Here is a 22,149-nt window from a genome sequence, read left to right as displayed (position 1 = left end):
TCCAAAACTCCAAAACTCCAAAACTCAAAAACTCCAAAACTCCAAAACTCCAAAACTCCAAAACTCCAAAACTCCGAAACTCCAAAACTCCGAAACTCCAAAACTCCGAAACTCCAAAACTCCGAAACTCCAAAACTCCGAAACTCCAAAACTCCGAATCTCCAAAACTCCAAAACTCCCAAACTCCAAAACTCCGAAACTCCAAAACTCCAAAACTCCAAAACTCCAAAACTCCGAAACTCCAAAACTCCAAAACTCCAAAACTCCAAAACTCCGACACTCCAAAACTCCGAAACTCCAAAACTCCAAAACTCCAATACTCCAAAACTCCAAAACTCCAAAACACCGAAACTCCGAAACTCCGAAACTCCAAAACTCCAAAACTCCAAAACTCCGAATCTCCAAAACTCGGAAACTCCAAAACTCCAAAACTCCAAAACTCCAATACTCCGAAACTCCAAAACTCCAAAACTCCAAAACTCCGAAACTCCAAAACTCCAAAACTCCAAAACTCCAAAACTCCAAAACTCCAAAACTCCAAAACTCCGAAACTCCAAAACTCCAAAACTCCAAAGCACCAAAACTCCAAAACTCAAAAACTCCAAAACTCAAAAACTCCAAAACTCCAAAACTCCAAAACTCCGAAACTCCAAAACTCCGAAACTCCAAAACTCCGAAACTCCAAAACTCCAAAACTCCAATACTCCAAAACTCCAAAACTCCGAAACTCCAAAACTCCAAAACTCCAAAGCTCCAAAACTCCAAAACTCCAATACTCCAAAACTCCAAAACTCCAAAACTCCGAAACTCCAAAACTCCAATACTCCAAAACTCCGAAACTCCAAAACTCCGAAACTCCAAAACTCCAAAACTCGAAAACTCCGAAACTCCAAAACTCCAAAACTCCAATACTCCAAAACTCCAAAACTCCGAAACTCCAAAACTCCAAAACTCCAAAGCTCCAAAACTCCAAAACTCCAAAACTCCGAAACTCCAAAACTCCAAAACTCCAAAACTCCGAAACACCAAAACTCCGAAACTCCGAAACTCGGAAACTCCAAAACTCCAAAACTCCAAAACTCCAAAACTCCGAAACTCCAAAACTCCAAAACTCCGAAACTCCAAAACTCCAAAACTCCGAAACTCCAAAACTCCAAAACTCCGAAACTCCGAAACTCCGAAACTCCAAAACTCGAAAACTCCAAAACTCCAAAACTCCAATACTCCAAAACTCCGAAACTCCGAAACTCCAAAACTCCAATACTCCAAAACTCCGAAACTCCAAAACTCCAAAACTCCGAAACTCCAAAACTCCAAAACTCCGAAACTCCGAAACTCCGAAACTCCGAAACTCCAAAACTCCAAAACTCCAAAACTCCGAAACTCCGAAACTCCGAAACTCCAAAACTCCAAAACTCCGAAACTCCGAAACTCCGAAACTCCGAAACTCCAAAACTCCGAAACTCCAAAACACCAAAACTCCGAAACTCTGAAACTCCGAAACTCCAAAACTCCAAAACTCCGAAACTCCGAAACTCCGAATCTCCAAAACTCCAAAACTCCAAAACTCCGAAACTCCAAAACTCCAAAACTCCGAAACTCCAAAACTCCGAAACTCCGAAATTCCAAAACTCCAATACTCCAAAACTCCGAAACTCCAAAACTCCGAAACTCCAAAACTCCAAAACTCCAAAACTCCAATACTCCAAAACTCCAAAACTCCAAAACACCGAAACTCCGAAACTCCAAAACTCCAAAACTCCAAAACTCCGAAACTCCGAAACTCGAAAACTCGAAAACTCCAAAACTCCAAAACTCCAATACTCCAAAACTCCGAAACTCCGAAACTCCAAAACTCCAAAACTCCAAAACTGCAAAACTCCAAAACTCCGAAACTCCGAAACTCCAAAACTCCGAAACTCCAAAACTCGGAAACTCCAAAACTCCAAAGCTCCAAAACTCCAAAACTCCGAAACTCCAAAACTCCGAAACTCCAAAACTCCGAATCTCCAAAACTCCAAAACTCCAAAACTCCGAAACTCCAAAACTCCAAAACTCCAAAACTCCAAAACTCCGAAACTCCAAAACTCCAAAACTCCGAAACTCCAAAACTCCAAAACTCCAATACTCCAAAACTCCAAAACTCCAAAACTCCAAAACACCGAAACTCCGAAACTCCGAAACTCCAAAACTCCAAAACTCCAAAACTCCAAAACTCCGAAACTCCAAAACTCCGAAACTCCAAAACTCCAAAACTCCAAAACTCCAATACTCCAAAACTCCAAAACTCCAAAACTCCAATACTCCAAAACTCCGAAACTCCGAAACTCCAAAACTCCAAAACTCCAAAACTGCAAAACTCCAAAACTCCGAAACTCCGAAACTCCAAAACTCCGAAACTCCAAAACTCGGAAACTCCAAAACTCCAAAACTCCAAAACTCCAAAACTCCGAAACTCCAAAACTCCGAAACTCCAAAACTCCGAATCTCCAAAACTCCAATACTCCAAAACTCCGAAACTCCAAAACTCCGAAACTCCAAAACTCCAAAACTCCAAAACTCCGAAACTCCAAAACTCCAAAACTCCAAAACTCCGAAACTCCGAAACTCCAAAACTCCAAAACTCCAAAACTCCAAAACTCCAATACTCCAAAACTCCGAAACTCCGAAACTCCAAAACTCCAAAACTCCAAAACTGCAAAACTCCAAAACTCCGAAACTCCGAAACTCCAAAACTCCGAAACTCCAAAACTCGGAAACTCCAAAACTCCAAAACTCCAAAACTCCAAAACTCCGAAACTCCAAAACTCCGAAACTCCAAAACTCCGAATCTCCAAAACTCCAATACTCCAAAACTCCGAAACTCCAAAACTCCGAAACTCCAAAACTCCAAAACTCCGAAACTCCAAAACTCCAAAACTCCAAAACTCCGAAACTCCGAAACTCCAAAACTCCAAAACTCCAAAACTCCAAAACTCCGAAACTCCAAAACTCCAAAACTCCAAAACTCCAAAACTCCAAAACTCCGAAACTCCAAAACTCCAAAACTCCAAAACTCCGAAACTCCAAAACTCCAAAACTCCAAAACTCCGAAACTCCAAAACTCCGAAACTCCAAAACTCCGAAACTCCGAAACTCCAAAACTCGAAAACTCCAAAACTCCAATACTCCAAAACTCCAAAACTCCAAAACACCGAAACTCCGAAACTCCGAAACTCCAAAACTCCAAAACTCCAAAACTCCAAAACTCCGAAACTCCAAAACTCCGAAACTCCAAAACACCGAAACTCCGAAACTCCGAAACTCCAAAGCTCCAAAACTCCAAAACTCCAAAACTCCGAAACTCCAAAACTCTGAAACTCCAAAACTCCAAAACTCCAAAACTCCGAAACTCCAAAACTCCAATACTCCAAAACTCCGAAACTCCAAAACTCCAAAACTCAAAAACTCCAAAACTCCAAAACTCCAAAACTCCGAAACTCCAAAACTCCGAAACTCCAAAACTCCGAAACTCCAAAACTCCGAAACTCCAAAACTCCGAAACTCCAAAACTCCGAATCTCCAAAACTCCAAAACTCCAAAACTCCGAAACTCCAAAACTCCGAAACTCCAAAACTCCAATACTCCAAAACTCCAAAACTCCAAAACACCGAAACTCCGAAACTCCGAAACTCCAAAACTCCAAAACTCCAAAACTCCGAAACTCCAAAACTCCGAAACTCCAAAACTCCAAAACTCCAAAACTCCGAAACTCCAAAACTCCAATACTCCGAAACTCCGAAACTCCAAAACTCCAAAACTCCAAAACTCCGAAACTCCAAAACTCGAAAACTCCAAAACTCCAAAACTCCAATACTCCAAAACTCCGAAACTCCGAAACTCCAAAACTCCAAAACTCCAAAACTCCAAAACTCCAAAACTGCAAAACTCCAAAACTCCGAAACTCCGAAACTCCAAAACTCCGAAACTCCAAAACTCGGAAACTCCAAAACTCCAAAGCTCCAAAACTCCAAAACTCCAAAACTCCGAAACTCCAAAACTCCGAAACTCCAAAACTCCGAATCTCCAAAACTCCAAAACTCCAAAACTCCGAAACTCCAAAACTCCAAAACTCCGAAACTCCAAAACTCCGAAACTCCAAAACTCCAAAACTCCGAAACTCCAAAACTCCAAAACTCCGAAACTCCAAAACGCCGAAACTCCGAAACTCCGAAACTCCAAAACTCCGAAACTCCGAAACTCCAAAACTCCAAAACTCCGAAACTCCAAAACTCCAATACTCCAAAACTCCAAAACTCCGAAACTCCAAAACTCCGAAACTCCAAAACTCCAATACTCCAAAACTCCAATACTCCAAAACTCTGAAACTCCGAAACACCGAAACTCCGAAACTCCGAAACTCCAAAACTCCAAAACTCCAAAACTCCGAAACTCCAAAACTCCGAAACTCCAAAACTCCAAAACTCCGAAACTCCAAAACTCCAAAACTCCAAAACTCCGAAACTGCGAAACTCCAAAACTCCAAAACTCCAAAACTCCAAAACTCCGAAACTCCAAAACTCCAAAACTCCAAAACTCCAAAACTCCGAAACTCCAAAACTCCAAAACTCCAAAACTCCAAAACTCCAAAACTCCGAAACTCCAAAACTCCAAAACTCCAAAACTCCGAAACTCCAAAACTCCAAAACTCCAAAACTCCAAAACTCCAAAACTGCGAAACTCCAAAACTCCAAATCTCCGAAACTCCAAAACTCCAAAACTCCAAAACTCCGAAACTCCAAAACTCCGAAACTCCAAAACTCCAAAACTCCGAAACTCCAAAACTCCAAAACTCCAAAACTCCGAAACTCCGAAACTCCAAAACTCGAAAACTCCAAAACTCCAAAACTCCAATACTCCAAAACTCCGAAACTCCGAAACTCCAAAACTCCAATACTCCAAAACTCCGAAACTCCAAAACTCCGAAACTCCGAAACTCCAAAACTCCGAAACTCCAAAACTCCGAAACTTCAAAACTCCGAATCTCCAAAACTCCAAAACTCCGAAACTCCAAAACTCCGAATCTCCAAAACTCCAAAACTCCAAAACTCCGAAACTCCAAAACTCCGAAACTCCAAAACTCCAAAACTCCAATACTCCAAAACTCCAAAACTCCAAAACACCGAAACTCCGAAACTCCGAAACTCCAAAACTCCAAAACTCCAAAACTCCGAAACTCCAAAACTCCAATACTCCAAAACTCCGAAACTCCAAAACTCAAAAACTCCAAAACTCCAAAACTCCAAAACTCCAAAACTCCAAAACTCCGAAACTCCAAAACTCCAAAACTCCCAAACTCCAAAACTCCGAAACTCCAAAACTCCAAAACTCCAAAACTCCAAAACTCCGAAACTCCAAAACTCCAAAACTCCAAAACTCCAAAACTCCGACACTCCAAAACTCCGAAACTCCAAAACTCCAAAACTCCAATACTCCAAAACTCCAAAACTCCAAAACACCGAAACTCCGAAACTCCGAAACTCCAAAACTCCAAAACTCCAAAACTCCGAATCTCCAAAACTCGGAAACTCCAAAACTCCAAAACTCCAAAACTCCAATACTCCGAAACTCCAAAACTCCAAAACTCCAAAACTCCGAAACTCCAAAACTCCAAAACTCCAAAACTCCAAAACTCCAAAACTCCAAAACTCCAAAACTCCAAAACTCCGAAACTCCAAAACTCCAAAACTCCAAAGCACCAAAACTCCAAAACTCAAAAACTCCAAAACTCATAAACTCCAAAACTCCAAAACTCCAAAACTCCGAAACTCCAAAACTCCGAAACTCCAAAACTCCGAAACTCCAAAACTCCAAAACTCCAATACTCCAAAACTCCAAAACTCCGAAACTCCAAAACTCCAAAACTCCAAAGCTCCAAAACTCCAAAACTCCAATACTCCAAAACTCCAAAACTCCAAAACTCCGAAACTCCAAAACTCCAATACTCCAAAACTCCGAAACTCCAAAACTCCGAAACTCCAAAACTCCAAAACTCCAATACTCCAAAACTCCAAAACTCCAAAACACCGAAACTCCGAAACTCCAAAACTCCAAAACTCCAAAACTCCAAAACTCCCAAACTCAAAAACTCCGAAACTCCAAAACTCCAAAACTCCGAAACTCCAAAACTCCAATACTCCAATACTCCGAAACTCCAAAACTCCAAAACTCCGAAACTCCAATACTCCAAAACTTCAAAACTCCGAATCTCCAAAACTCCAAAACTCCGAAACTCCGAAACTCCAAAACTCCAAAACTACAAAACTCCAAAACTCCAAAACTCCAAAACTCCGAAACTCCGAAACTCCGAAACTCCAAAACTCCGAATCTCCAAAACTCCAAAACTCGAAAACTCCGAAACTCCAAAACTCCAAAACTCCAATACTCCAAAACTCCAAAACTCCGAAACTCCAAAACTCCAAAACTCCAAAGCTCCAAAACTCCAAAACTCCAAAACTCCGAAACTCCAAAACTCCAAAACTCCAAAACTCCGAAACACCAAAACTCCGAAACTCCGAAACTCGGAAACTCCAAAACTCCAAAACTCCAAAACTCCAAAACTCCGAAACTCCAAAACTCCAAAACTCCGAAACTCCAAAACTCCAAAACTCCGAAACTCCAAAACTCCAAAACTCCGAAACTCCGAAACTCCGAAACTCCAAAACTCGAAAACTCCAAAACTCCAAAACTCCAATACTCCAAAACTCCGAAACTCCGAAACTCCAAAACTCCAATACTCCAAAACTCCGAAACTCCAAAACTCCAAAACTCCGAAACTCCAAAACTCCAAAACTCCGAAACTCCGAAACTCCGAAACTCCGAAACTCCAAAACTCCAAAACTCCAAAACTCCGAAACTCCGAAACTCCGAAACTCCAAAACTCCAAAACTCCGAAACTCCGAAACTCCGAAACTCCGAAACTCCGAAACTCCAAAACTCCGAAACTCCAAAACTCCAAAACTCCGAAACTCTGAAACTCCGAAACTCCAAAACTCCAAAACTCCGAAACTCCGAAACTCCGAATCTCCAAAACTCCAAAACTCCAAAACTCCGAAACTCCAAAACTCCAAAACTCCGAAACTCCAAAACTCCGAAACTCCGAAATTCCAAAACTCCAATACTCCAAAACTCCGAAACTCCAAAACTCCGAAACTCCAAAACTCCAAAACTCCAATACTCCAAAACTCCAAAACTCCAAAACACCGAAACTCCGAAACTCCAAAACTCCAAAACTCCAAAACTCCGAAACTCCGAAACTCGAAAACTCGAAAACTCCAAAACTCCAAAACTCCAATACTCCAAAACTCCGAAACTCCGAAACTCCAAAACTCCAAAACTCCAAAACTGCAAAACTCCAAAACTCCGAAACTCCGAAACTCCAAAACTCCGAAACTCCAAAACTCGGAAACTCCAAAACTCCAAAGCTCCAAAACTCCAAAACTCCGAAACTCCAAAACTCCGAAACTCCAAAACTCCGAATCTCCAAAACTCCAAAACTCCGAAACTCCAAAACTCCAAAACTCCAAAACTCCAAAACTCCGAAACTCCAAAACTCCAAAACTCCGAAACTCCAAAACTCCAAAACTCCAATACTCCAAACCTCCAAAACTCCAAAACACCGAAACTCCGAAACTCCGAAACTCCAAAACTCCAAAACTCCAAAACTCCAAAACTCCGAAACTCCAAAACTCCGAAACTCCAAAACTCCAAAACTCCAAAACTCCAATACTCCAAAACTCCAAAACTCCAAAACTCCAATACTCCAAAACTCCGAAACTCCGAAACTCCAAAACTCCAAAACTCCAAAACTGCAAAACTCCAAAACTCCGAAACTCCGAAACTCCAAAACTCCGAAACTCCAAAACTCGGAAACTCCAAAACTCCAAAACTCCAAAACTCCGAAACTCCAAAACTCCGAAACTCCAAAACTCCGAATCTCCAAAACTCCAATACTCCAAAACTCCGAAACTCCAAAACTCCGAAACTCCAAAACTCCAAAACTCCGAAACTCCAAAACTCCAAAACTCCAAAACTCCGAAACTCCGAAACTCCAAAACTCCAAAACTCCAAAACTCCAAAACTCCAATACTCCAAAACTCCGAAACTCCAAAACTCCAAAACTCCAAAACTGCAAAACTCCAAAACTCCGAAACTCCGAAACTCCAAAACTCCGAAACTCCAAAACTCGGAAACTCCAAAACTCCAAAACTCCAAAACTCCAAAACTCCAAAACTCCGAAACTCCAAAACTCCGAAACTCCAAAACTCCGAATCTCCAAAACTCCAATACTCCAAAACTCCGAAACTCCAAAACTCCGAAACTCCAAAACTCCAAAACTCCGAAACTCCAAAACTCCAAAACTCCAAAACTCCGAAACTCCGAAACTCCAAAACTCCAAAACTCCAAAACTCCAAAACTCCGAAACTCCAAAACTCCAAAACTCCAAAACTCCAAAACTCCAAAACTCCGAAACTCCAAAACTCCAAAACTCCAAAACTCCGAAACTCCAAAACTCCAAAACTCCAAAACTCCGAAACTCCAAAACTCCGAAACTCCAAAACTCCGAAACTCCGAAACTCCAAAACTCGAAAACTCCAAAACTCCAATACTCCAAAACTCCAAAACTCCAAAACACCGAAACTCCGAAACTCCGAAACTCCAAAACTCCAAAACTCCAAAACTCCAAAACTCCGAAACTCCAAAACTCCGAAACTCCAAAACTCCAAAACTCCAAAACTCCGAAACTCCAAAACTCCAATACTCCAAAACTCCGAAACTCCAAAACTCCAAAACTCAAAAACTCCAAAACTCCAAAACTCCGAAACTCCAAAACTCCGAAACTCCAAAACTCCGAAACTCCAAAACTCCGAAACTCCAAAACTCCGAATCTCCAAAACTCCAAAACTCCAAAACTCCGAAACTCCAAAACTCCGAAACTCCAAAACTCCAAAACTCCAATACTCCAAAACTCCAAAACTCCAAAACACCGAAACTCCGAAACTCCGAAACTCCAAAACTCCAAAACTCCAAAACTCCGAAACTCCAAAACTCCGAAACTCCAAAACTCCAAAACTCCAAAACTCCAAAACTCCAAAACTCCGAAACTCCAAAACTCCAATACTCCGAAACTCCGAAACTCCAAAACTCCAAAACTCCAAAACTCCGAAACTCCGAAACTCCAAAACTCGAAAACTCCAAAACTCCAAAACTCCAATACTCCAAAACTCCGAAACTCCGAAACTCCAAAACTCCAAAACTCCAAAACTGCAAAACTCCAAAACTCCGAAACTCCGAAACTCCAAAACTCCGAAACTCCAAAACTCGGAAACTCCAAAACTCCAAAGCTCCAAAACTCCAAAACTCCAAAACTCCGAAACTCCAAAACTCCGAAACTCCAAAACTCCGAATCTCCAAAACTCCAAAACTCCAAAACTCCGAAACTCCAAAACTCCAAAACTCCGAAACTCCAAAACTCCGAAACTCCAAAACTCCAAAACTCCGAAACTCCAAAACTCCAAAACTCCAAAACTCCGAAACTCCAAAACACCGAAACTCCGAAACTCCGAAACTCCAAAACTCCAAAACTCCGAAACTCCAAAACTCCAAAACTCCGAAACTCCGAAACTCCGAAACTCCAAAACTCCAAAACTCCGAAACTCCAAAACTCCAAAACTCCGAAACTCCGAAACTCCGAAACTCCAAAACTCCAAAACTCCGAAACTCCGAAACTCCAAAACTCCAAAACTCCAAAACTCCGAATCTCCGAAACTCCAAAACTCCAAAACTCCGAAACTCCAAAACTCCGAAACTCCGAAACTCCGAAACTCCGAAACTCCGAAACTCCAAAACTCCAAAACTCCGAAACTCCAATACTCCAAAACTCCAAAACTCCAAAACACCGAAACTCCGAAACTCCGAAACTCCAAAACTCCAAAACTCCAAAACTCCAAAACTCCGAAACTCCAAAACTCCGAAACTCCAAAACTCCAAAACTCCAAAACTCCGAAACTCCAAAACTCCAATACTCCAAAACTCCGAAACTCCAAAACTCCAAAACTCAAAAACTCCAAAACTCCGAAACTCCAAAACTCCGAAACTCCAAAACTCCGAAACTCCAAAACTCCGAAACTCCAAAACTCCGAAACTCCGAAACTCCAAAACTCCGAAACTCCAAAACTCCAAAACTCCAATACTCCAAAACTCCAAAACTCCAAAACACCGAAACTCCGAAACTCCGAAACTCCGAAACTCCAAAACTCCAAAACTCCAAAACTCCGAAACTCCAAAACTCCGAAACTCCAAAACTCCAAAACTCCAAAACTCCGAAACTCCAAAACTCCAATACTCCGAAACTCCGAAACTCCAAAACTCCAAAACTCCAAAACTCCGAAACTCCGAAACTCCAAAACTCGAAAACTCCAAAACTCCAAAACTCCAATACTCCAAAACTCCGAAACTCCGAAACTCCAAAACTCCAAAACTCCAAAACTGCAAAACTCCAAAACTCCGAAACTCCGAAACTCCAAAACTCCGAAACTCCAAAACTCCAAAACTCCGAAACTCCGAAACTCCAAAACTCGAAAACTCCAAAACTCCAAAACTCCAATACTCCAAAACTCCGAAACTCCGAAACTCCAAAACTCCAATACTCCAAAACTCCGAAACTCCAAAACTCCAAAACTCCGAAACTCCAAAACTCCGAAACTCCAAAACTCCGAAACTCCAAAACTCCGAATCTCCAAAACTCCAACACTCCAAAACTCCGAAACTCCAAAACTCCAAAACTCCGAAACTCCAAAACTCCGAAACTCCAAAACTCCAAAACTCCGAAACTCCAAAACTCCAAAACTCCAAAACTCCGAAACTCCAAAACGCCGAAACTCCGAAACTCCGAAACTCCAAAACTCCAAAACTCCGAAACTCCAAAACTCCAAAACTCCGAAACTCCGAAACTCCGAAACTCCAAAACTCCAAAACTCCGAAACTCCAAAACTCCAAAACTCCGAAACTCCGAAACTCCGAAACTCCAAAACTCCAAAACTCCGAAACTCCGAAACTCCAAAACTCCAAAACTCCAAAACTCCAAAACTCCGAATCTCCGAAACTCCAAAACTCCAAAACTCCGAAACTCCAAAACTCCGAAACTCCGAAACTCCGAAACTCCGAAACTCCAAAACTCCAAAACTCCGAAACTCCAAAACTCCGAAACTCCGAAACTCCGAAACTCCGAAACTCCGAAACTCCAAAACTCCAAAACTCCGAAACTCCAATACTCCAAAACTCCAAAACTCCAAAACACCGAAACTCCGAAACTCCGAAACTCCAAAACTCCAAAACTCCAAAACTCCAAAACTCCGAAACTCCAAAACTCCGAAACTCCAAAACTCCAAAACTCCAAAACTCCGAAACTCCAAAACTCCAATACTCCAAAACTCCGAAACTCCAAAACTCCAAAACTCAAAAACTCCAAAACTCCGAAACTCCAAAACTCCGAAACTCCAAAACTCCGAAACTCCAAAACTCCGAAACTCCAAAACTCCGAAACTCCGAAACTCCAAAACTCCGAAACTCCAAAACTCCAAAACTCCAATACTCCAAAACTCCAAAACTCCAAAACACCGAAACTCCGAAACTCCGAAACTCCGAAACTCCAAAACTCCAAAACTCCAAAACTCCGAAACTCCAAAACTCCGAAACTCCAAAACTCCAAAACTCCAAAACTCCGAAACTCCAAAACTCCAATACTCCGAAACTCCGAAACTCCAAAACTCCAAAACTCCAAAACTCCGAAACTCCGAAACTCCAAAACTCGAAAACTCCAAAACTCCAAAACTCCAATACTCCAAAACTCCGAAACTCCGAAACTCCAAAACTCCAAAACTCCAAAACTGCAAAACTCCAAAACTCCGAAACTCCGAAACTCCAAAACTCCGAAACTCCAAAACTCCAAAACTCCGAAACTCCGAAACTCCAAAACTCGAAAACTCCAAAACTCCAAAACTCCAATACTCCAAAACTCCGAAACTCCGAAACTCCAAAACTCCAAAACTCCGAAACTCCAAAACTCCGAAACTCCAAAACTCCAAAACTCCAAAACTCCAAAACTCCAAAACTCCGAAACTCCAAAACTCCAATACTCCGAAACTCCGAAACTCCAAAACTCCAAAACTCCAAAACTCCGAAACTCCGAAACTCCAAAACTCGAAAACTCCAAAACTCCAAAACTCCAATACTCCAAAACTCCGAAACTCCGAAACTCCAAAACTCCAAAACTCCAAGACTGCAAAACTCCAAAACTCCGAAACTCCGAAACTCCAAAACTCCGAAACTCCAAAACTCCAAAACTCCGAAACTCCGAAACTCCGAAACTCCAAAACTCGAAAACTCCAAAACTCCAAAACTCCAATACTCCAAAACTCCGAAACTCCGAAACTCCAAAACTCCAATACTCCAAAACTCCGAAACTCCAAAACTCCAAAACTCCGAAACTCCAAAACTCCGAAACTCCAAAACTCCGAAACTCCAAAACTCCGAATCTCCAAAACTCCAACACTCCAAAACTCCGAAACTCCAAAACTCCAAAACTCCGAAACTCCAAAACTCCGAAACTCCAAAACTCCAAAACTCCGAAACTCCAAAACTCCAAAACTCCGAAACTCCAAAACGCCGAAACTCCGAAACTCCGAAACTCCAAAACTCCAAAACTCCGAAACTCCAAAACTCCAAAACTCCGAAACTCCGAAACTCCGAAACTCCAAAACTCCAAAACTCCGAAACTCCAAAACTCCAAAACTCCGAAACTCCGAAACTCCGAAACTCCAAAACTCCAAAACTCCGAAACTCCGAAACTCCAAAACTCCAAAACTCCAAAACTCCAAAACTCCGAATCTCCGAAACTCCAAAACTCCAAAACTCCGAAACTCCAAAACTCCGAAACTCCGAAACTCCGAAACTCCGAAACTCCAAAACTCCAAAACTCCGAAACTCCAAAACTCCAAAACTCCAATACTCCAAAACTCCAAAACTCCGAAACTCCAAAACTCCGAAACTCCAAAACTCCAATACTCCAAAACTCCAATACTCCAAAACTCTGAAACTCCAAAACACCGAAACTCCGAAACTCCGAAACTCCAAAACTCCAAAACTCCAAAACTCCGAAACTCCAAAACTCCGAAACTCCAAAACTCCAAAACTCCGAAACTCCAAAACTCCAAAACTCCAAAACTCCGAAACTCCGAAACTCCAAAACTCCAAAACTCCAAAACTCCAAAACTCCGAAACTCCAAAACTCCAAAACTCCAAAACTCCAAAACTCCGAAACTCCAAAACTCCAAAACTCCAAAACTCCAAAACTCCAAAACTCCGAAACTCCAAAACTCCAAAACTCCAAAACTCCGAAACTCCAAAACTCCAAAACTCCAAAACTCCAAAACTGCGAAACTCCAAAACTCCAAAACTCCGAAACTCCAAAACTCCAAAACTCCAAAACTCCGAAACTCCAAAACTCCGAAACTCCAAAACTCCAAAACTCCGAAACTCCAAAACTCCAAAACTCCGAAACTCCAAAACTCCAAAACTCCAAAACTCCAAAACTCCGACACTCCAAAACTCCGAAACTCCAAAACTCCAAAACTCCAATACTCCAAAACTCCGAAACTCCGAAACTCCAAAACTCCAAAACTCCAAAACTCCAAAACTCCAAAACTCCGAAACTCCGAAACTCCAAAACTCCGAAACTCCAAAACTCGGAAACTCCAAAACTCCAAAGCTCCAAAACTCCAAAACTCCAAAACTCCGAAACTCCAAAACTCCGAAACTCCAAAACTCCGAATCTCCAAAACTCCAAAACTCCAAAACTCCGAAACTCCAAAACTCCAAAACTCCGAAACTCCAAAACTCCGAAACTCCAAAACTCCAAAACTCCAAAACTCCGAAACTCCAAAACTCCAAAACTCCGAAACTCCAAAACGCCGAAACTCCGAAACTCCGAAACTCCAAAACTCCGAAACTCCGAAACTCCAAAACTCCAAAACTCCGAAACTCCAAAACTCCAAAACTCCAATACTCCAAAACTCCAAAACTCCGAAACTCCAAAACTCCGAAACTCCAAAACTCCAATACTCCAAAACTCCAATACTCCAAAACTCTGAAACTCCAAAACTCCAAAACTCCAAAACTCCAATACTCCAAAACTCCGAAACTCCGAAACTCCAAAACTCCAAAACTCCAAAACTGCAAAACTCCAAAACTCCGAAACTCCGAAACTCCAAAACTCCGAAACTCCAAAACTCGGAAACTCCAAAACTCCAAAACTCCAAAACTCCAAAACTCCAAAACTCCGAAACTCCAAAACTCCGAAACTCCAAAACTCCGAATCTCCAAAACTCCAATACTCCAAAACTCCGAAACTCCAAAACTCCGAAACTCCAAAACTCCGAAACTCCAAAACTCCAAAACTCCAAAACTCCAAAACTCCGAAACTCCAAAACTCCAATACTCCGAAACTCCGAAACTCCAAAACTCCAAAACTCCAAAACTCCAATACTCCAAAACTCCAAAACTCCGAAACTCCAAAACTCCGAAACTCCAAAACTCCAATACTCCAAAACTCCAATACTCCAAAACTCTGAAACTCCAAAACACCGAAACTCAAAAACTCCAAAACTCCAAAACTCCAAAACTCCGAAACTCCAAAACTCCGAAACTCCAAAACTCCGAAACTCCAAAACTCCGAAACTCCAAAACTCCGAATCTCCAAAACTCCAAAACTCCAAAACTCCGAAACTCCAAAACTCCGAAACTCCAAAACTCCAAAACTCCAATACTCCAAAACTCCAAAACTCCAAAACACCGAAACTCCGAAACTCCGAAACTCCAAAACTCCAAAACTCCAACTCCAAAACTCCGAAACTCCAAAACTCCAAAACTCCAAAACTCCGAAACTCCAAAACACCGAAACTCCGAAACTCCGAAACTCCAAAACTCCAAAACTCCGAAACTCCAAAACTCCAAAACTCCGAAACTCCGAAACTCCGAAACTCCAAAACTCCAAAACTCCGAAACTCCAAAACTCCAAAACTCCGAAACTCCGAAACTCCGAAACTCCAAAACTCCAAAACTCCGAAACTCCGAAACTCCAAAACTCCAAAACTCCAAAACTCCGAATCTCCGAAACTCCAAAACTCCAAAACTCCGAAACTCCAAAACTCCGAAACTCCGAAACTCCGAAACTCCGAAACTCCAAAACTCCAAAACTCCGAAACTCCAATACTCCAAAACTCCAAAACTCCAAAACACCGAAACTCCGAAACTCCGAAACTCCAAAACTCCAAAACTCCAAAACTCCAAAACTCCGAAACTCCAAAACTCCGAAACTCCAAAACTCCAAAACTCCAAAACTCCGAAACTCCAAAACTCCAATACTCCAAAACTCCGAAACTCCAAAACTCCAAAACTCAAAAACTCCAAAACTCCAAAACTCCGAAACTCCAAAACTCCGAAACTCCAAAACTCCGAAACTCCAAAACTCCGAAACTCCAAAACTCCGAAACTCCAAAACTCCAAAACTCCAATACTCCAAAACTCCAAAACTCCAAAACACCGAAACTCCGAAACTCCGAAACTCCAAAACTCCAAAACTCCAAAACTCCGAAACTCCAAAACTCCGAAACTCCAAAACTCCAAAACTCCAAAACTCCAAAACTCCAAAACTCCGAAACTCCAAAACTCCAATACTCCGAAACTCCGAAACTCCAAAACTCCAAAACTCCAAAACTCCGAAACTCCGAAACTCCAAAACTCGAAAACTCCAAAACTCCAAAACTCCAATACTCCAAAACTCCGAAACTCCGAAACTCCAAAACTCCAAAACTCCAAGACTGCAAAACTCCAAAACTCCGAAACTCCGAAACTCCAAAACTCCGAAACTCCAAAACTCCAAAACTCCGAAACTCCGAAACTCCAAAACTCGAAAACTCCAAAACTCCAAAACTCCAATACTCCAAAACTCCGAAACTCCGAAACTCCAAAACTCCAATACTCCAAAACTCCGAAACTCCAAAACTCCAAAACTCCGAAACTCCAAAACTCCGAAACTCCAAAACTCCGAAACTCCAAAACTCCGAATCTCCAAAACTCCAACACTCCAAAACTCCGAAACTCCAAAACTCCAAAACTCCGAAACTCCAAAACTCCGAAACTCCAAAACTCCAAAACTCCGAAACTCCAAAACTCCAAAACTCCGAAACTCCAAAACGCCGAAACTCCGAAACTCCGAAACTCCAAAACTCCAAAACTCCGAAACTCCAAAACTCCAAAACTCCGAATCTCCGAAACTCCGAAACTCCAAAACTCCAAAACTCCGAAACTCCAAAACTCCAAAACTCCGAAACTCCGAAACTCCGAAACTCCAAAACTCCAAAACTCCGAAACTCCGAAACTCCAAAACTCCAAAACTCCAAAACTCCAAAACTCCGAATCTCCGAAACTCCAAAACTCCAAAACTCCGAAACTCCAAAACTCCGAAACTCCGAAACTCCGAAACTCCGAAACTCCAAAACTCCAAAACTCCGAAACTCCAAAACTCCAAAACTCCAATACTCCAAAACTCCAAAACTCCGAAACTCCAAAACTCCGAAACTCCAAAACTCCAATACTCCAAAACTCCAATACTCCAAAACTCTGAAACTCCAAAACACCGAAACTCCGAAACTCCGAAACTCCAAAACTCCAAAACTCCAAAACTCCGAAACTCCAAAACTCCGAAACTCCAAAACTCCAAAACTCCGAAACTCCAAAACTCCAAAACTCCAAAACTCCGAAACTCCGAAACTCCAAAACTCCAAAACTCCAAAACTCCAAAACTCCGAAACTCCAAAACTCCAAAACTCCAAAACTCCAAAACTCCGAAACTCCAAAACTCCAAAACTCCAAAACTCCAAAACTCCAAAACTCCGAAACTCCAAAACTCCAAAACTCCAAAACTCCGAAACTCCAAAACTCCAAAACTCCAAAACTCCAAAACTCCAAAACTGCGAAACTCCAAAACTCCAAAACTCCGAAACTCCAAAACTCCAAAACTCCAAAACTCCGAAACTCCAAAACTCCGAAACTCCAAAACTCCAAAACTCCGAAACTCCAAAACTCCAAAACTCCGAAACTCCAAAACTCCAAAACTCCAAAACTCCAAAACTCCGACACTCCAAAACTCCGAAACTCCAAAACTCCAAAACTCCAATACTCCAAAACTCCGAAACTCCGAAACTCCAAAACTCCAAAACTCCAAAACTCCAAAACTCCAAAACTCCGAAACTCCGAAACTCCAAAACTCCGAAACTCCAAAACTCGGAAACTCCAAAACTCCAAAGCTCCAAAACTCCAAAACTCCAAAACTCCGAAACTCCAAAACTCCGAAACTCCAAAACTCCGAATCTCCAAAACTCCAAAACTCCAAAACTCCGAAACTCCAAAACTCCAAAACTCCGAAACTCCAAAACTCCGAAACTCCAAAACTCCAAAACTCCAAAACTCCGAAACTCCAAAACTCCAAAACTCCGAAACTCCAAAACGCCGAAACTCCGAAACTCCGAAACTCCAAAACTCCGAAACTCCGAAACTCCAAAACTCCAAAACTCCGAAACTCCAAAACTCCAAAACTCCAATACTCCAAAACTCCAAAACTCCGAAACTCCAAAACTCCGAAACTCCAAAACTCCAATACTCCAAAACTCCAATACTCCAAAACTCTGAAACTCCAAAACACCGAAACTCCGAAACTCCGAAACTGCAAAACTCCAAAACTCCAAAACTCCGAAACTCCAAAACTCCGAAACTCCAAAACTCCAAAACTCCGAAACTCCAAAACTCCAAAACTCCAAAACTCCAAAACTCCGAAACTCCAAAACTCCGAATCTCCAAAACTCCAAAACTCCAAAACTCCGAAACTCCAAAACTCCGAAACTCCAAAACTCCAATACTCCAAAACTCCAAAACTCCAAAACACCGAAACTCCGAAACTCCGAAACTCCAAAACTCCAAAACTCCAAAACTCCGAAACTCCAAAACTCCGAAACTCCAAAACTCCAAAACTCCAAAACTCCAAAACTCCGAAACTCCAAAACTCCAATACTCCGAAACTCCGAAACTCCAAAACTCCAAAACTCCAAAACTCCGAAACTCCAAAACTCCAAAACTCCAAAACTCCAAAACTCCAATACTCCAAAACTCCGAAACTCCGAAACTCCAAAACTCCAAAACTCCAAAACTCCAAAACTGCAAAACTCCAAAACTCCGAAACTCCGAAACTCCAAAACTCCGAAACTCCAAAACTCGGAAACTCCAAAACTCCAAAGCTCCAAAACTCCAAAACTCCAAAACTCCGAAACTCCAAAACTCCGAAACTCCAAAACTCCGAATCTCCAAAACTCCAAAACTCCAAAACTCCGAAACTCCAAAACTCCAAAACTCCGAAACTCCAAAACTCCGAAACTCCAAAACTCCAAAACTCCGAAACTCCAAAACTCCAAAACTCCGAAACTCCAAAACGCCGAAACTCCGAAACTCCGAAACTCCAAAACTCCGAAACTCCGAAACTCCAAAACTCCAAAACTCCAAAACTCCGAAACTCCAAAACTCCAATACTCCAAAACTCCAAAACTCCGAAACTCCAAAACTCCGAAACTCCAAAACTCCAATACTCCAAAACTCCAATACTCAAAAACTCTGAAACTCCAAAACACCGAAACTCCGAAACTCCGAAACTCCAAAACTCCAAAACTCCAAAACTCCGAAACTCCAAAACTCCGAAACTCCAAAACTCCAAAACTCCGAAACTCCAAAACTCCAAAACTCCAAAACTCCGAAACTCCGAAACTCCAAAACTCCAAAACTCCAAAACTCCAAAACTCCGAAACTCCAAAACTCCAAAACTCCAAAACTCCAAAACTCCGAAACTCCAAAACTCCAAAACTCCAAAACTCCAAAACTCCAAAACTCCGAAACTCCAAAACTCCAAAACTCCAAAACTCCGAAACTCCAAAACTCCAAAACTCCAAAACTCCAAAACTCCAAAACTGCGAAACTCCAAAACTCCAAATCTCCGAAACTCCAAAACTCCAAAACTCCAAAACTCCGAAACTCCAAAACTCCGAAACTCCAAAACTCCAAAACTCCGAAACTCCAAAACTCCAAAACTCCAAAACTCCGAAACTCCGAAACTCCAAAACTCGAAAACTCCAAAACTCCAAAACTCCAATACTCCAAAACTCCGAAACTCCGAAACTCCAAAACTCCAATACTCCAAAACTCCGAAACTCCAAAACTCCGAAACTCCGAAACTCCAAAACTCCGAAACTCCAAAACTCCGAAACTTCAAAACTCCGAATCTCCAAAACTCCAAAACTCCGAAACTCCAAAACTCCGAATCTCCAAAACTCCAAAACTCCAAAACTCCGAAACTCCAAAACTCCGAAACTCCAAAACTCCAAAACTCCAATACTCCAAAACTCCAAAACTCCAAAACACCGAAACTCCGAAACTCCGAAACTCCAAAACTCCAAAACTCCAAAACTCCGAAACTCCAAAACTCCAATACTCCAAAACTCCGAAACTCCAAAACTCAAAAACTCCAAAACTCCAAAACTCCAAAACTCCAAAACTCCAAAACTCCGAAACTCCAAAACTCCGAAACTCCAAAACTCCGAAACTCCAAAACTCCGAAACTCCAAAACTCCGAAACTCCAAAACTCCGAATCTCCAAAACTCCAAAACTCCCAAACTCCAAAACTCCGAAACTCCAAAACTCCAAAACTCCAAAACTCCAAAACTCCGAAACTCCAAAACTCCAAAACTCCAAAACTCCGACACTCCAAAACTCCGAAACTCCAAAACTCCAAAACTCCAATACTCCAAAACTCCAAAACTCCAAAACACCGAAACTCCGAAACTCCGAAACTCCAAAACTCCAAAACTCCAAAACTCCGAATCTCCAAAACTCGGAAACTCCAAAACTCCAAAACTCCAAAACTCCAATACTCCGAAACTCCAAAACTCCAAAACTCCAAAACTCCAAAACTCCGAAACTCCAAAACTCCAAAACTCCAAAACTCCAAAACTCCAAAACTCCAAAACTCCAAAACTCCAAAACTCCGAAACTCCAAAACTCCAAAACTCCAAAGCACCAAAACTCCAAAACTCAAAAACTCCAAAACTCAAAAACTCCAAAACTCCAAAACTCCAAAACTCCGAAACTCCAAAACTCCGAAACTCCAAAACTCCGAAACTCCAAAACTCCAAAACTCCAATACTCCAAAACTCCAAAACTCCGAAACTCCAAAACTCCAAAACTCCAAAGCTCCAAAACTCCAAAACTCCAATACTCCAAAACTCCAAAACTCCAAAACTCCGAAACTCCAAAACTCCAATACTCCAAAACTCCGAAACTCCAAAACTCCGAAACTCCAAAACTCCAAAACTCCAATACTCCAAAACTCCAAAACTCCAAAACACCGAAACTCCGAAACTCCAAAACTCCAAAACTCCAAAACTCCCAAACTCAAAAACTCCGAAACTCCAAAACTCCAAAACTCCGAAACTCCAAAACTCCAATACTCCAATACTCCGAAACTCCAAAACTCCAAAACTCCGAAACTCCAATACTCCAAAACTTCAAAACTCCGAATCTCCAAAACTCCAAAACTCCGAAACTCCAAAACTACAAAACTACAAAACTCCAAAACTCCAAAACTCCAAAACTCCGAAACTCCGAAACTCCGAAACTCCAAAACTCCGAATCTCCAAAACTCCAAAACTCGAAAACTCCGAAACTCCAAAACTCCAAAACTCCAATACTCCAAAACTCCAAAACTCCGAAACTCCAAAATTCCAAAACTCCAAAGCTCCAAAACTCCAAAACTCCAAAACTCCGAAACTCCAAAACTCCAAAACTCCAAAACTCCGAAACACCAAAACTCCGAAACTCCGAAACTCCAAAACTCCAAAACTCCGAAACTCCAAAACTCCGAAACTCCAAAACTCCGAATCTCCAAAACTCCAAAACTCCAAAACTCCGAAACTCCAAAACTCCAAAACTCCGAAACTCCAAAACGCCGAAACTCCGAAACTCCGAAACTCCAAAACTCCGAAACTCCAAAACTCCAAAACTCCAAAACTCCAAAACTCCGAAACTCCAAAACTCCAAAACTCCAAAACTCCAAAACTCCGAAACTCCAAAACTCCAAAACTCCAAAACTCCAAAACTCCAAAACTCCAAAACTCCGAAACTCCAAAACTCCAAAACTCCAAAACTCCGAAACTCCAAAACTCCAAAACTCCAAAACTCCAAAACTCCAAAACTGCGAAACTCCAAAACTCCAAAACTCCGAAACTCCAAAACTCCAAAACTCCAAAACTCCGAAACTCCAAAACTCCGAAACTCCAAAACTCCAAAACTCCGAAACTCCAAAACTCCAAAACTCCGAAACTCCAAAACTCCAAAACTCCAAAACTCCAAAACTCCGACACTCCAAAACTCCGAAACTCCAAAACTCCAAAACTCCAATACTCCAAAACTCCGAAACTCCGAAACTCCAAAACTCCAAAACTCCAAAACTCCAAAACTCCAAAACTCCGAAACTCCGAAACTCCAAAACTCCGAAACTCCAAAACTCGGAAACTCCAAAACTCCAAAGCTCCAAAACTCCAAAACTCCAAAACTCCGAAACTCCAAAACTCCGAAACTCCAAAACTCCGAATCTCCAAAACTCCAAAACTCCAAAACTCCGAAACTCCAAAACTCCAAAACTCCGAAACTCCAAAACTCCGAAACTCCAAAACTCCAAAACTCCAAAACTCCGAAACTCCAAAACTCCAAAACTCCGAAACTCCAAAACGCCGAAACTCCGAAACTCCGAAACTCCAAAACTCCGAAACTCCGAAACTCCAAAACTCCAAAACTCCGAAACTCCAAAACTCCAAAACTCCAATACTCCAAAACTCCAAAACTCCGAAACTCCAAAACTCCGAAACTCCAAAACTCCAATACTCCAATACTCCAAAACTCCAATACTCCAAAACTCTGAAACTCCAAAACACCGAAACTCCGAAACTCCGAAA

The sequence above is a fragment of the Amblyomma mixtum genome, unplaced genomic scaffold (genome assembly GCF_055824585.1).
Source record: "Amblyomma mixtum isolate Tamu unplaced genomic scaffold, ASM5582458v1 scaffold_12, whole genome shotgun sequence".
Taxonomy (NCBI): Eukaryota; Metazoa; Arthropoda; class Arachnida; order Ixodida; family Ixodidae; genus Amblyomma; species Amblyomma mixtum.
The sequence above is the reverse complement of the archived record's forward strand: the minus strand, read 5'-3'. Positions refer to the sequence as shown.